Source organism: Parasteatoda tepidariorum, chromosome X1 (genome assembly GCF_043381705.1).
Source record: "Parasteatoda tepidariorum isolate YZ-2023 chromosome X1, CAS_Ptep_4.0, whole genome shotgun sequence".
NCBI classification, from domain to species: domain Eukaryota; kingdom Metazoa; phylum Arthropoda; class Arachnida; order Araneae; family Theridiidae; genus Parasteatoda; species Parasteatoda tepidariorum.
In genome coordinates, this window is record NC_092214.1 from 14,929,285 (window position 1) to 14,942,552 (window position 13,268).

The 13,268-nt window shown below is 28.6% G+C and overlaps 1 protein-coding gene across 2 annotated transcripts in view; it reads right to left on the reverse strand.

Annotated features, from left to right (window-relative positions):
• Positions 1 to 4,367, reverse strand: part of LOC107440384 (timeless) — a 110,745-nt gene extending 106,378 nt beyond the window's left edge. The window contains exon 1 of one of the 2 annotated variants that reach the window (XM_071187525.1): positions 4,235 to 4,367. The gene's annotated coding sequence lies outside the window, so the exon portion shown is untranslated. Of the gene's footprint in view, positions 1 to 3,977; positions 4,119 to 4,234 lie in introns of those variants that run through there. The other variant, XM_071187526.1, reaches the window with a different exon arrangement.
• Positions 4,368 to 13,268: the final 8,901 nt, after the last annotated feature.

Genomic DNA, 13,268 nt, shown 5'->3' on the forward strand with positions numbered 1-13,268 from the left:
AATAATAAGTGATTCAGCGAATCGTTTACCGATTCGAAGTGATTCGAAATACTGATGGAGTGAACTGATTTTATTGATTTCAATCACTTTGATGATTCCTTTTTCTAAACTTTAGTATTTACCAACTAAAATTCGTTCATTTTGTGAGAAAAAAGAGGACTTTATTCATGACAAACTCATTGGCGTACATCCCCTGCAACATTTATAAATGCGCCTTCTCTTAGAAATTTTTTAAAATTCTAATATGAAACAAAAACTCTATGAAGATACATTCGGGTATATATAATCATTCATTTTATTTTAATTTATAGATTTTAATTTTAATTATTTTTACTTTAATTTATAATTGCGATGGAAAGAAGGAATTTAGAAAAGTACTAAATTAGAACATTGTATGTACATAACAATTTACTACCTACATTGAAATGAAATTCATCTTAATAATACGAGAAATTTGTTCCCTTTATTACAATAATATTTAATTAAGGGTTATTTGAAAAGTGAATTAAAAAATATTTTATAAAATAAAAAAAATATTTTTATTGTAATTCATACAGTGCACAACCCTTTCTTAAATAAAAGGAGCAATTATAATAATTTTAGCATAAATATCAGACGGAATTCTTTTTATCAGTCTACTTAGTAAAATATTTATATTAAAACAAATTATTTTAAGTAATTAAAAAAAAAATTTATTATCTCAATTCCTTCTATTTTTCTTTTCATCAGTCAACTTACTAATATATTTGCATAAAATTAAATTCTTTTAAATGTTATTTAAAACTGATACTTTTCAAAAATAAAATATTTCCTCAAAAAACATATTTGTCGAAAAAAATATAAAGACGGGGGAAAAGTGATGGTTTTTTCATCATATCACGTAATACAAAATTTTATTTTAAAACAAATTACCTCTAATGTTCTTAAATTAAAGTAAAAAATAAATATTTTACTGAGCAACATAAATGCAAATTATATTTCAATTAAAGAAATTGTATGAGGTATTTTACATACAACATTCAGTTGGAACTCAGTTTAGTATATTTTTAGCTTCATGACATTGACATTTATATTTAGTGAATTATAAGGGATTTTATGAATGTTAAATCTTAAAATGGTTTTTTAAGCTCTTATTCAAGCTACAAAAAATTAGAAACAAAGTTTAAAAACAGTAAACAGCTTAAGAAACTCACGTTCGAATTTCGCGTGTTATAATAATAGTGTATTAAAATATTGAGATTTTGAAAAAAATGTGGAAATATCTAGCATATATAAACCGAAGAAGAAAAAAAAAACGATTGAAAAATATCTTGGAATGAGGATGAAATCGGCACAAATAAAGCGCGGCAAAAGTGGTGATTAAAATGAATGATTCGAAAATTGCTAGTCATTTTAGTACCAGATTTAAAATATTAAGATTTTCGAAATCCTGTGAAAAGGTGTAGCAGAAATGTTGAAAAAATGATTAAAAAAAGAACTCTTAGATTTGCGATGATCTTAGATTTATGCGCCCTTTATTTGCGTCACAAATAAAGGGCACATTTAAAAGCGCGATTCGAGTGTCGTATTAATACATATTAAAAATATCGGGATTTACAAAATCATATAGAAACGCGTGGCAAAAAGTGCTGAAAAAACAATTTAAAAAAATACTTAGAGAAACGATACGGTACTTAGAAAAGCGAGTATTAGTGAAAACTTAGTTACGAGTTAAACTTAGATATACGATACAGAAATAGTATCTAGAGAAAGAGAGTACTTAAAAAATAGCACGATACTATTTTGACACAAATAAATCACGTTAAATGTGAATACTATCTGTATAATTCGAAACTCGCGAGTTGTTATAATGTATGCATTAAAAAGATCAGGATTTTAAAAAACGCGTGGAAATTCGATAACCTCCTAGAACACGATCGAAAAGTCACTTAGATTAACTATTAACTGTTGTAAACTATTAAGTGTTATCAATTATTATTACTTAGACAAAAATAAAGAGCTTTAAAAGTGATTACTGAAATTCGAATAAAAATATTGGGATTTTAAAACTAGGAAAATTAGCTGCGATAACCACCAAAAAAAAAAAATCGAAAAACTATATTGATTTAGATTTGGCTCGTTAAAAAATTCACTGTTAAAAATTTCCAATGTTTTATATTTCGAAAAAAAAATTTATAATAATTTTTTTAAAATTATATTCAGGGGCATGCAAAAGGCCGTAAATTGCGCACCCCTACCATAGTGTATTATTACTGGATTGTGCTCACCCCCGCAAACGCGACGGTTGCGGGGGTGTTATTTACGCCATTAGACACAATTTTATGAAATTTCAATACTAACTATGGGTGTAATGTATATGATGTTCAAATTTCAGATTAAATTCAAATTGTAATCATATACGTACATAAAATTGAAAATGTATATCAGTCGGATCTCTATTTAACGAAGCCGCTAACTCCCGATCATAAGTTCGTTATATGGAAAATTCGTTAAATAGAAAATCACCATTTGAAATCCTTAAACACAAAACTGGTTCTAAATTTATCAACACTAGACATAATTAAAATAACAATTGATACACCTTTGTCTTGTAAACTAGTATCTACTATTCATTTCATAAATCTTAACCATAAAAGAAATCTGCATGGAAAGCAAGAATAGAGCGAAACATCATCCAGAACATGCTACATACATTTTCATCTAAAAAAAAACTAAATTGATGTATAAAATTATAGCTGCATTTATTATAAAAGTAATTTTAAGCATACATTACCGCATGCACTTTAATTGCTACTGATAAAAACCGTTTTCTCTGAGTTTTCCGTTTTGAATGCAAACAAAAAGGGATTCTACTGCTTTCTCTAAAAATTAAGTGGCATCGATAATAAATTCAAGGTCATTTCCCTCATGAAATGCGCAAACAAATCTAAAATGATCTGAAATATTTTGGGATATAGGGAAAGTGGATCTCAAAGAAAAGTTCGTTAAATAGAAAATTCACTTCGATATTTGGGAGTTATTTTAGCAAGAAATTACAAAAAATGTTCTTGGTTCCTCGAAAAAATTCGCATAATAGAGAAATTCGCAAAGTGGAAGTTCGTTAAATAGAATTTTGACTGCAATTTGTTTCTTTTTAGTTTGTTTTTAAATGTTAACAGCTATGGAAAGCTATAAACAAAGTTTCAATTATAATCATAACAGGGATGAAAAGAAATAAAAGTTTTTCTAAATTTAATGCGTGACATAAGATTTCAGCTCATACTGTGTAGAAAAGCTGCGATTCCATCCGGGCAAAGCAGACACAACCCCAGGTAAATCAGAGACAACCCGGGAAATTCAGTCGCTTATGCTTGTAAAACTGAGTTTTGAAAACTCATGTAATTTGCATTAAATTTTGCAAAAAATGCATTAATAAAATTAGTTTAATTCGTTTAAAAAAAATATTTCTGCAAGACTGGGTTATTTCTTCAGTAGTCAGATGCACTTAAGTAAATAAACGACGACACTATTGACGTTTATTATATAACATTGCTGCATACATGATTTTATTTTTAATTTAGATCCCAGATCCTAATATCTTTCTAAAGTAATACAATCCTGCCATTTAATCCATACAAATTGTTCAAAAAATACTGAAGGAATTTGAAAGAGATAAATACACTTTTAAAAAAATATATGAATATATGCGCAATAATTGAAGCAAAAAAAAGTTACGTAACATGATCACTTATTTACTTAAAAATATATCCAGATAAAGAGCTAAGTATATGTTAGTTGGTAAGTTCAATAATGATTTCAATAGAAAAAAAAAGCTCCTTATAATGTACAATTACATCCTTAAATATCAAGCTCTTTCCCTAAATCTGACATAATTATGGAATAGAACGAAAAAACAATCAACGGGTCAGTCTGTCCAAGAAGAAAGAATGTAAATATATTGCATTGGCAAGTTTCAATAAGATTAGACTTAGATTTACCTGTTGCGCCACAACGATAGGTCTTATAACTTTCCTTAATTATAATTTAAACTAAATTATAACTTGGTTTTGATAGAAAAGGAAGTATATATTTCGTATTTATAACATTGGCAACGAACGATTAGTTTATTGAGAAAAGAGGAATTAAAAACAAACTTATTTGATTTTTTCCTTATAACAATTATAACTTTCAAGACTACGCTGAGTTTGAGCAATCAATCTTTATAAAATATACAGTTAAGATATTCTTAACTTACCAATTGATCAGATATCAGTAGCCATATTTATATTACATTAAAATAAATATCGATGAAACGTTCATGACATGCACACAACTACTTTCTTCCCTTTACAGGTACTTACTATCTATGTTTGCTTTTTGTTATGAATCTGGGACTAAAAAAAAAGGAAATTATTATTAGTTTTAGTGGCGCCATCTCTAGTCTATTAATTCTATTTAAAAGAACGTCGCTAAAAATTAGATTATTTTATGAGATGTTTTAAGGAACTAAAAATTTTCAAGAAATGCATCGAATTTTTGAAAATATATGCATATCACTTAAAAAAATTACATTATTTATTATCTTTTTCCTGAAAAAGTATGTTGTTAAGGAAATTAGATTGCTTAAAATGTCTTATTAAATCAAAAATGTACCAAAATGTTTCAAAAAATATTATGTTCGATGTTAAATGTTTTACAAAATAATGAGAAAATTGATATTTATTGGCTTTTGTGCATACGATAATTTAATAATCCTTTAATATTTTTATAGAAATATGGTGAATACAGCTAAATTTGGCTTTTTGACTTCATTTAATTGTTTTAATGTAATTTTTAAATATTATTAATTTGATTTTTGTACAGCTAATTATCAATTTTTTCCACATTTTATTAGTATGTGATAATTAAAAAATACTTTAATTATTTTTCAAGAGACGTGGCATATAGTATAATGAAATTCGACCTATTTTATTCCACAATTGTTTTAATGAAATAACTATATTTACATTACAAATGAAATAATTATATTTAAGAAATTAAATATTTACTTATTTTTTTCCTCTTAAAAATTATTAATTTTCGAAAATGCGCATACAAAGTACTTGAAAAAATTAAACAATCAAAAACAAAATGCTGTAAATGAAAATTTTAAAATAATGAATGAGACAGAGAATTTAAAGTGCATGGAAACAAAAGTCAAAATCTTCAATAACTTTTGATCTAATGTAATGATTTTCAAGTACTAACAAGGAATGGGAACTCGAAGTGTCATTCCTGGATTGGGCACAATTTTTGTTTCTTTTACGGATAATAGAATTTTGGTTAGGAAACAATTTATAAAATTTATTTTGCCTACTTCGAATTAAGGCTATATATCAGAACTAATAAAGTTTAGAAAGATTCATTCATATGGATATGAGAGAGAAATTACATTTTTATGTGCTCGTGAACTGCTTGAACATTGTCTCGTGAAATTTTACTGAACGGTTTAAAGTTGTTATTTAAATTATTAAACATGTGTTGAAAGTATAATTATGAAAGTTAAAAAATAAATGGCTATTGAAATTAATAAAATTAAGGTGAATTTTAGAAACACAAAGCAATGAGGCACAACATCAGGAATAATTTAATTAAGAAAGATTTAAATAAGATAAAAATTTATTCGCTTGCGCTATAGTTCTTATGATATTTTACAACAGGGAGGAAATTCTTGCTTTGCAAAAAATGTAGTGATATGTTGTTAAAGTTAAGAAAATTAATAGTAACTACAATTTATATCGTTTAAGATGAATTTTAAATTCAGAAAGAAATAAGGCTACATATCAGTATTAATAGGATTAAAAGAGATTCCTTCATACTTCATGTGGGTACACGACTGAAAGATAAATTATGAGCACGTGCTTGAGCATCCTCGCGCGCCGCGACACTTTATTGAAAGCTTAAAGGTTGTGATTTAAATTATCAAACATGTAGTGAAATTATTACGAAAGGTTTAAAATAAATGGTTAGTGCAATTCATAACATAATGGTGAATTTTAGAAACACAAAACAAGGAGGCTACATATCAGGATTACTTCAATTAAAAAAGATTTAAATAAGATAAAATTTGTATTCACACTTGCAATATTGTCGAACATATTCTTATGATACCTTACAATGGGGTTGAAAGTTGTACTTTTAAAGGCAAAATATGTAGTAATATGTTGTTAAAGGCTAAAAACTAATAGTAACTGCAATTAATATCATAAAGGTGAATTTTAAATTCAGAAAACAATAAAGTTACATATCAGGTTTAATAAAATTAAGAAAGATTCATTCAGAGCCGTTTTTAAGGATGGGCCAAGTGGGCCCTGGCCCAGGGCCCCGATTTCTAATGGGGCCCCCACCCAAACCCCACTTTTTTCGTCTTTTTTTTAAGTTTTATTCAGAGCTGAGGCCCTCTGAAGCCCATAACATACATATTTTTTTCTTTCTTACATTGTCGGATTCTTTTCAAAATCTAATCGAAGTGTTTACAAATATAAAATAGTTGTTACTCTTCACTTTTCTAACTAAAAGAGCAATAAAAACGTCTTTCCTTTAATGAAAATATCCCCATTTTCGTAGCTACCACCCACAGAGTTGTCAAATAGCCTTCTCACCTTACACTGTGAGAAAATGTTTTTATCTTCTTTATATTGCCTCGGGGCTCTTTTTTCCTAACTTCAAAAATATCAGATATCCACAGAAACACCCTTTTGTCTGATTTCTGCTCATAAATTTCTAGGAAGAAAANCTTTAGAAGTACTGATTTTACTTATAGAATCATTTCTTTTTTCAACTAAGAGAGGATCAGCATGAGGACTCATTTCAAATTCGATATCTAAGATGCATTCATTATCAATGCTAGCTTCAGTTCCTAAGTTTGACTTAACCAAGTGGTCTTCCTTTAATACGTACTTCTTCCTTATTGAAAAAAGTACAGGCTCTTGGATATTTTCGATATTAAACTCTTCAGACAATGCTGCGTTAAAAATTTGCAACATATCTTGAGGGATTTTCCTCTCAAGCTTCTGAAGAAATTGAATATCGTTTCCGTTTAACTCTGTTTTTTGTTGAGGAGCTTGCTTCTCAATTCTAACATCGTAAAGTAGTTTTTATAAATTATATAATTGCGTTGCTATCCTATAATGATAGCTTATTAAGAGTTCTTGGTGCAAAATCCAGCGAAAAAATTTTCTATTCAAATTTTTATGATTATATTTAATTAGTTTTCGATTCGTAAACAAAGTTTATGTTGTCTAACATTTGATGCAACTACACACCCCATTAATAAATATAAATTATAATTTTTTCATAAATTAAGCTATTAAATTAACATTTTGAACTGAAATTATTTCAGGAATTACTCATACAATTTTTAATAAAATTTCGGTTGTCCTCTATATAGCAGAATTACTTATCCTAGAGTCATGTAAAATCATATTTCACACATTACTGTTCATTCACTGGAAGTATTCCCAGTGAAAGAACATGCCTGTTTTTTCACTGGTTAGAAGTTGCTTTTTGTCTTTTAAACAGAATTTTGATGTATAATATCACTAAAAGTACAAGAAAATTAAAAAATTTCTTTTATTTTCATTAACTGGGGGAAAAGCCCAGTAAAGAAACACTTGTTCCTTCACTGGTTTTTCATCGTTTGGTGATCCAGTGAATAAACACCCCCTTATCTCAGTACTTGATTATGCTATGGTTCTTTAAAAAAAATAAAACGTAACTTCAATAACTATATTTTGAATTCTCTTTTTCACAGTGAGAAAAATAAGACTACTACATGCAATTAATTCCACTTCAAACATATAAATACAAACAATCACCTTATAATTTTTTCAACGAAACAAGGTGTTGTAGAGATAATAACAGATTCAAAATTTTTTCCAGAGAAGTCTATTTGACCAGGTAATCCAAAATATTGCTAGATGACTTCCTATTGTTTGGAAGTAAGCTATTGTTACCAATCAATCTAAAAAAAAAAAAACTTTAAAATTCTTATTTTTAATCAATATATAAGAAATGTTCCTTCACTGGGTAGTGTTCCTTCACTGGTTGGTTTACCCTAATTTAAATTATCAAACATGTAGTGAAATTATAACGAAAGGTTTAAAATAAATGGTTATTGCAATTCATAACATAATGGTGAATTTTAGAAACACAAAACAATAGGAGGCTACATATCAGGATTACTTAAATTAAAAAAGATTTAAATAAGATAAAATTTGTATTCACACTTGCAATATTGTCGAACATATTCTTATGATACCTTACAATGGGGTTGAAAGTTGTACTTTTAAAGGCAAAATATGTAGTAATATGTTGTTAAAGGCTAAAAACTAATAGTAACTGCAATTAATATCATAAAGGTGAATTTTAAATTCAGAAAACAATAAAGTTACATATCAGGTTTAATAAAATTAAGAAAGATTCATTCATATAGGTACACGAGTGATAGATAACATTTTTATGTGCGCCTGCNCTATAAACATAAAAACGGCTCTGGATTCATTCATATAGGTAAACGAGTGATAGATTACATTTTTATGTGCACGTGCACTACTTCAGCATGGTCTGGTTACTGAAAAGTTAAGACCTGCTATTTAAATTATTAAACATGTGGTTATTGCTATTAATAATATTATGGTGTTTTTTAAAAATACAAAACAATAAAGCAACATATCAAGATTAATTAAACTAAGAAAGATTTAAATAAGATCAAAAATTTTTCTGGATATGTATAAAAGTTCCATTAAAGGTTAAAAATAAATAGCTATTAAATATAATTATATTACGGTAGGTTTTCAATTTACAAAATATTGTGCATATTCTGATTGCTAAAATTAAAACGAGCCGTAGATTAAGGTAAACCAGTGGTAGATTAAATGTTTACACGTTTACTTAAGTCGAACATATTCTAATAACATCAACAAATATGCGCTTATAATAGATAGAAATTATTATGTATAAATATTGTTTTTGTTGTCGTAGGCCATTAAGGTAGAGGGGGTGTGATTGTACTTGTTTTCCAGTCACACCATCTATGACGAAGAATTTGACTTCTGCCACACCCATACATCACACCCGTTTATAGGGCAGACTCATTCAGACAATGATTCATTCAGCGCAGATCGTAATTTTGACCTGAGCCAGAGAACGATCAATCTCCAATCCAGTAACCTCAGATGTATAATTTGCTTAGGGTACATAGAGGACTTTTTGACCAGACGATTCAACGTGCACCAGACACTATTTACTACACGAGGAATCTTCGGCTGGGTGGATTCAAACTCCCGTTCTCACGAACCCGAGTCCAGCGCCTTGCCAACCAAGCTATCCCGGCTTATTATGTCTATTATATATATGGAATAATATTTAGCAATAATATATTGCAATAATTAATATATATTGAATTTTAAAGCTCCTAAGCTATAGGTAAAAACTCAATAATACTTATATAATTTATTATTTAAGTATTCTGCTGAGCTGATAATGTAGGCAGGCAGGTAGGCGCTGCCTACATACACACACAAAATCATCACTCTGAATAACTTTCAATCTCATGATGGGATTTCCATATTCTATTTTCAATCTCAGCAATTAAAAAGGGCAAATAAATTAAGAGGTCTAAACTTTCTTGCCTAACATATTGGGATAATATTTACCAGACTACGATACCCATTTTGAAGGCCAGGAATCTAAATCCGTCGGAGGAAAAGTGTGTACATTCAGAGAAAGTGCGGATTTATATTTGATTTCGTAAGGGTTAAAATACCAATGCATAAATTAATTCGAAATTAGGTCCTTAAACCATTGAGATTAAATCCTAATATGTGAAAATTCAATCATAAGATCAAAAGTTATTTCGTTGCTAAGTGATGTACCCCGAGAGAGAATCAAACACAGTGTTTATTAAAAAAACTCCGGCATGATCATGCTGACCGAGTAATATCAACTATGCACCATCTAGGATTTTTTTTTTAATTGTGAAATCACTTCAAAGTGTTTTAGATTGTGAAAACACTTCAAAGCGTTTTCACAATCATTTAAAATAATTTTTTTTTCGCTTCTTGTGTTGCGCTTACGAGATTTTTTGTTGCAGGTATCGAATACTGGAGTTTACCCATTGAATTTTATTGTAAAGGATATTACAATTTTATAAAATATAACGTTAGAAAATCATTTTAGTGGATCGTGCTTAAGTGTCATGAAAACAGTTGAATATATTTAAAATTTGGTTATTTTTAATCTTTCGGCATGATATCGGAAGCAATTTTCTTTTAACGCTGATTTTAAAGTATAGCTCAAACTCGTGAGGATTTTTAATATCAACATTGTGTTTATTATTTTAATTTTGGAAATTTTCTCATGATTATTCATTTGAAATTTAAGACAAAGAATGCTTTTTTATTTTTATCACGTTTAAAAAAATATAATTTTAAAATAATTATAATCGTAAAAAGTTCTTTTGACTTACAGCTGAATAACATTTACATTAAGATAAAAATTCCTTATCAATTTAGAAAAGAATACTGATTAAACTTTCATCTGAAAGGTTTTGTATATTCTTTGCGAAAACATGCGTGATTGCATCTTCTTTTTTTTAAAAAGTTCCATTCAAGACGCTTACCTATAATGCCATGTTTGTTTTTTCTATGTTTGTAATGCAGAAACTCTTATCAGCGAAATACAAACAATGGAATTGATTGATTTTGGACAAAAATTTTGTGATATCAAGGTTTTCAGAAAATAACTGATGGTAGTCAAGCTTGGATCAATACAAAAGGCAGCTTATAGTTAAAAAATATGTTATGTTTTTTCGTCTCATTCTTGTATGCTATTAAATGTTTGTGCAAATTTAATTCTGACAAAATACAATATTTACTACTTTTTTTGGTTTCGAGATTTAAATGTCTCCTAAATTTTAAGTAAATAAAACTACATAGTATCTTTAACTAATTATTGAATCATTAAAAATTTCTGATGTGCCAATGTAAAATTATTTTTAAATTACAGAAAATTATTGGCAATTTTTTTTAAATAAAAATTCATAAAGGCTTTTTTTGTTTCACTCCCTGAAAACATTTTTGCAGTTGCCTTTGGGTTTTGTTTAAAGTGTTTTGTAAGTAAAATTTCAGATTCTTAAAGGATAAAGTTACGTAAGTATTTTTCCATTTAATTACAGTAAAAAAAAATGTATGCAAGTAAGTAATTTGAACATTTTTGAATTTTCTTTATTGTCATAAATTATTACAGAAAATAACAATTTAAAAATTCGAGGTATAATTTAATTTTAATATTTTTGAAAATGAATGGCTTAGTTATATTTTAAGAGAAGAAAAAATTAGGTTAATTTTCAACTCAGTTCAAATGTAAACTTATCTTTGCAATTATGTAGTGTGGTTTTCCTAATTTACAATTTCAGAATAAAAATAATGAATGATAATCGTGAAATTACAAATGGCTTAAGTTACACATTTTATTAAATATGTTTTTCAAACTAACAAATTCAATTGAGATTTTGATAAAATAAGCTCATTTCTAAAATTCGAGCGCAGGTCGTCGGGCTACCGAAGCGAGGGTGTCATCCCCTCCGCAGAGGATCAAAATTGTGATGGCATGTCTTCGGATCATTCTCCGGAATGCTTCCGTCGCCAATAGCCCATTGTGCAGCTCTAGTGCGACGTAAATTAACAACAACAACAACTCATTTCTAAAAAAAAAATTAAGAGTGCATTTTAAAATTAAAGACTTGAAAATTATTAATGATGCAAAATTTTTCAGAAAACCCAATGTATGAAGAAGGAAAAAAATATTAATAAAAGTTGTGATATAGTATTATTTCTTACATAAATTTGAAATATTAAAAAAAAAATCAGCTGAACATAAGATATACTTTGGAGTAGGAGGGGGGGGGGAATGGATAGTAGCAGAGTTCGCTAAAATCATTTTATTTAGTATTTCTGTATTGCTAAGTAAATAATGCATGAATGATGTCGACTATTAACAAATCTGATAACTGTCTCGTTTGATGGAATTAATCCATTTAATTTCCTCCCTTTTCGGAAACCTAAATACCAGGGGCGGATCTACTTAAGGGCTTCATGGGCTGCAGCCCAGGGCCCCATGGATACAAAGGGCCCCAGTCCCCACTGAAAACAATAGGTGATATTTTGAATTAAAAAAGTATCTAATATTAACGAAAAAACTATTACATATAAGGTAGGCAACCCTGAGATCAATCAACTTATGAACGTGCGCGTTTATCGAACTGAACGGGGAATTCCCCGTCGCTTGTCTTTGGTCAGTGTATTTTTTCGCGCCTATATTTTACGGGGGACTTCCTGCCGCGCCGCTAACGCCCAACGTAATTTTGTTTTTTTTCCCGCACTTCTGTTCTCATCGTCAAAGTGACAAACTTGTTTAGTTTATAAATGATAAGATAAAAGTTATAAAGACAGGACTTTTCTTATTTTACTTATAATTGAAAGTACGCAATCAGTATAAGAAAAGATTTTCTGTTCTTAGTTGGTAAGTAAAAAGAATTATAAATAATGCTTTTCTTTGCTTTTAATGTATTTTTTCAATACTAAATGAACTTTTTAATCGATTTTAGTGATAATTTGTGAATTACTGCACTCATTACAAAGAATGCGATGTGAAGAAAAATATTACGTCGATTATCTCGTTATATTACATCGATTATCTCGTTCCCTGTTTATTACCAGAAAATTATCAAGTTCATTGTTTATTTTCAGAAAAATATCAGTCCTATTTTACAATATGTCTGGTAGAAAATATGAAAGTGAAGCTGAGAAACGGAAATTACAGCTAGATCGAGGAAAAGAAAGAAAGAAATGTGCACAAATTGAAACTTTTTTCAAATTGGAACATTAAACAGAGAACAAAATAGCTATAAATTTATTAGCAAGCGAAAAGGAAGTGATCTTATCCGAAGAGAATCTATTTGAAAGGAGCAGAAAATCACAACACCAGGGAAAAAAATACAAGTGATGAAAATGTACAAAGTCTTGACTACCACCAACCCTCTGATCCCACTGAAAACTATAGTGGTGTTCAGCAAGAGGAAGGTAATACCGAGGCACAAAGAAATTTAGAGAATATTAAGATTGAGTTTGAAAAATATGACAACGTGGGCCTGTGGTCAGAATTATTAAATAATGATTTTATTAATGACATCCTCTCACATGAACTTCAGACTTTCAAATGTCAGATTTTCGAAATAAAGATCCGAAAAA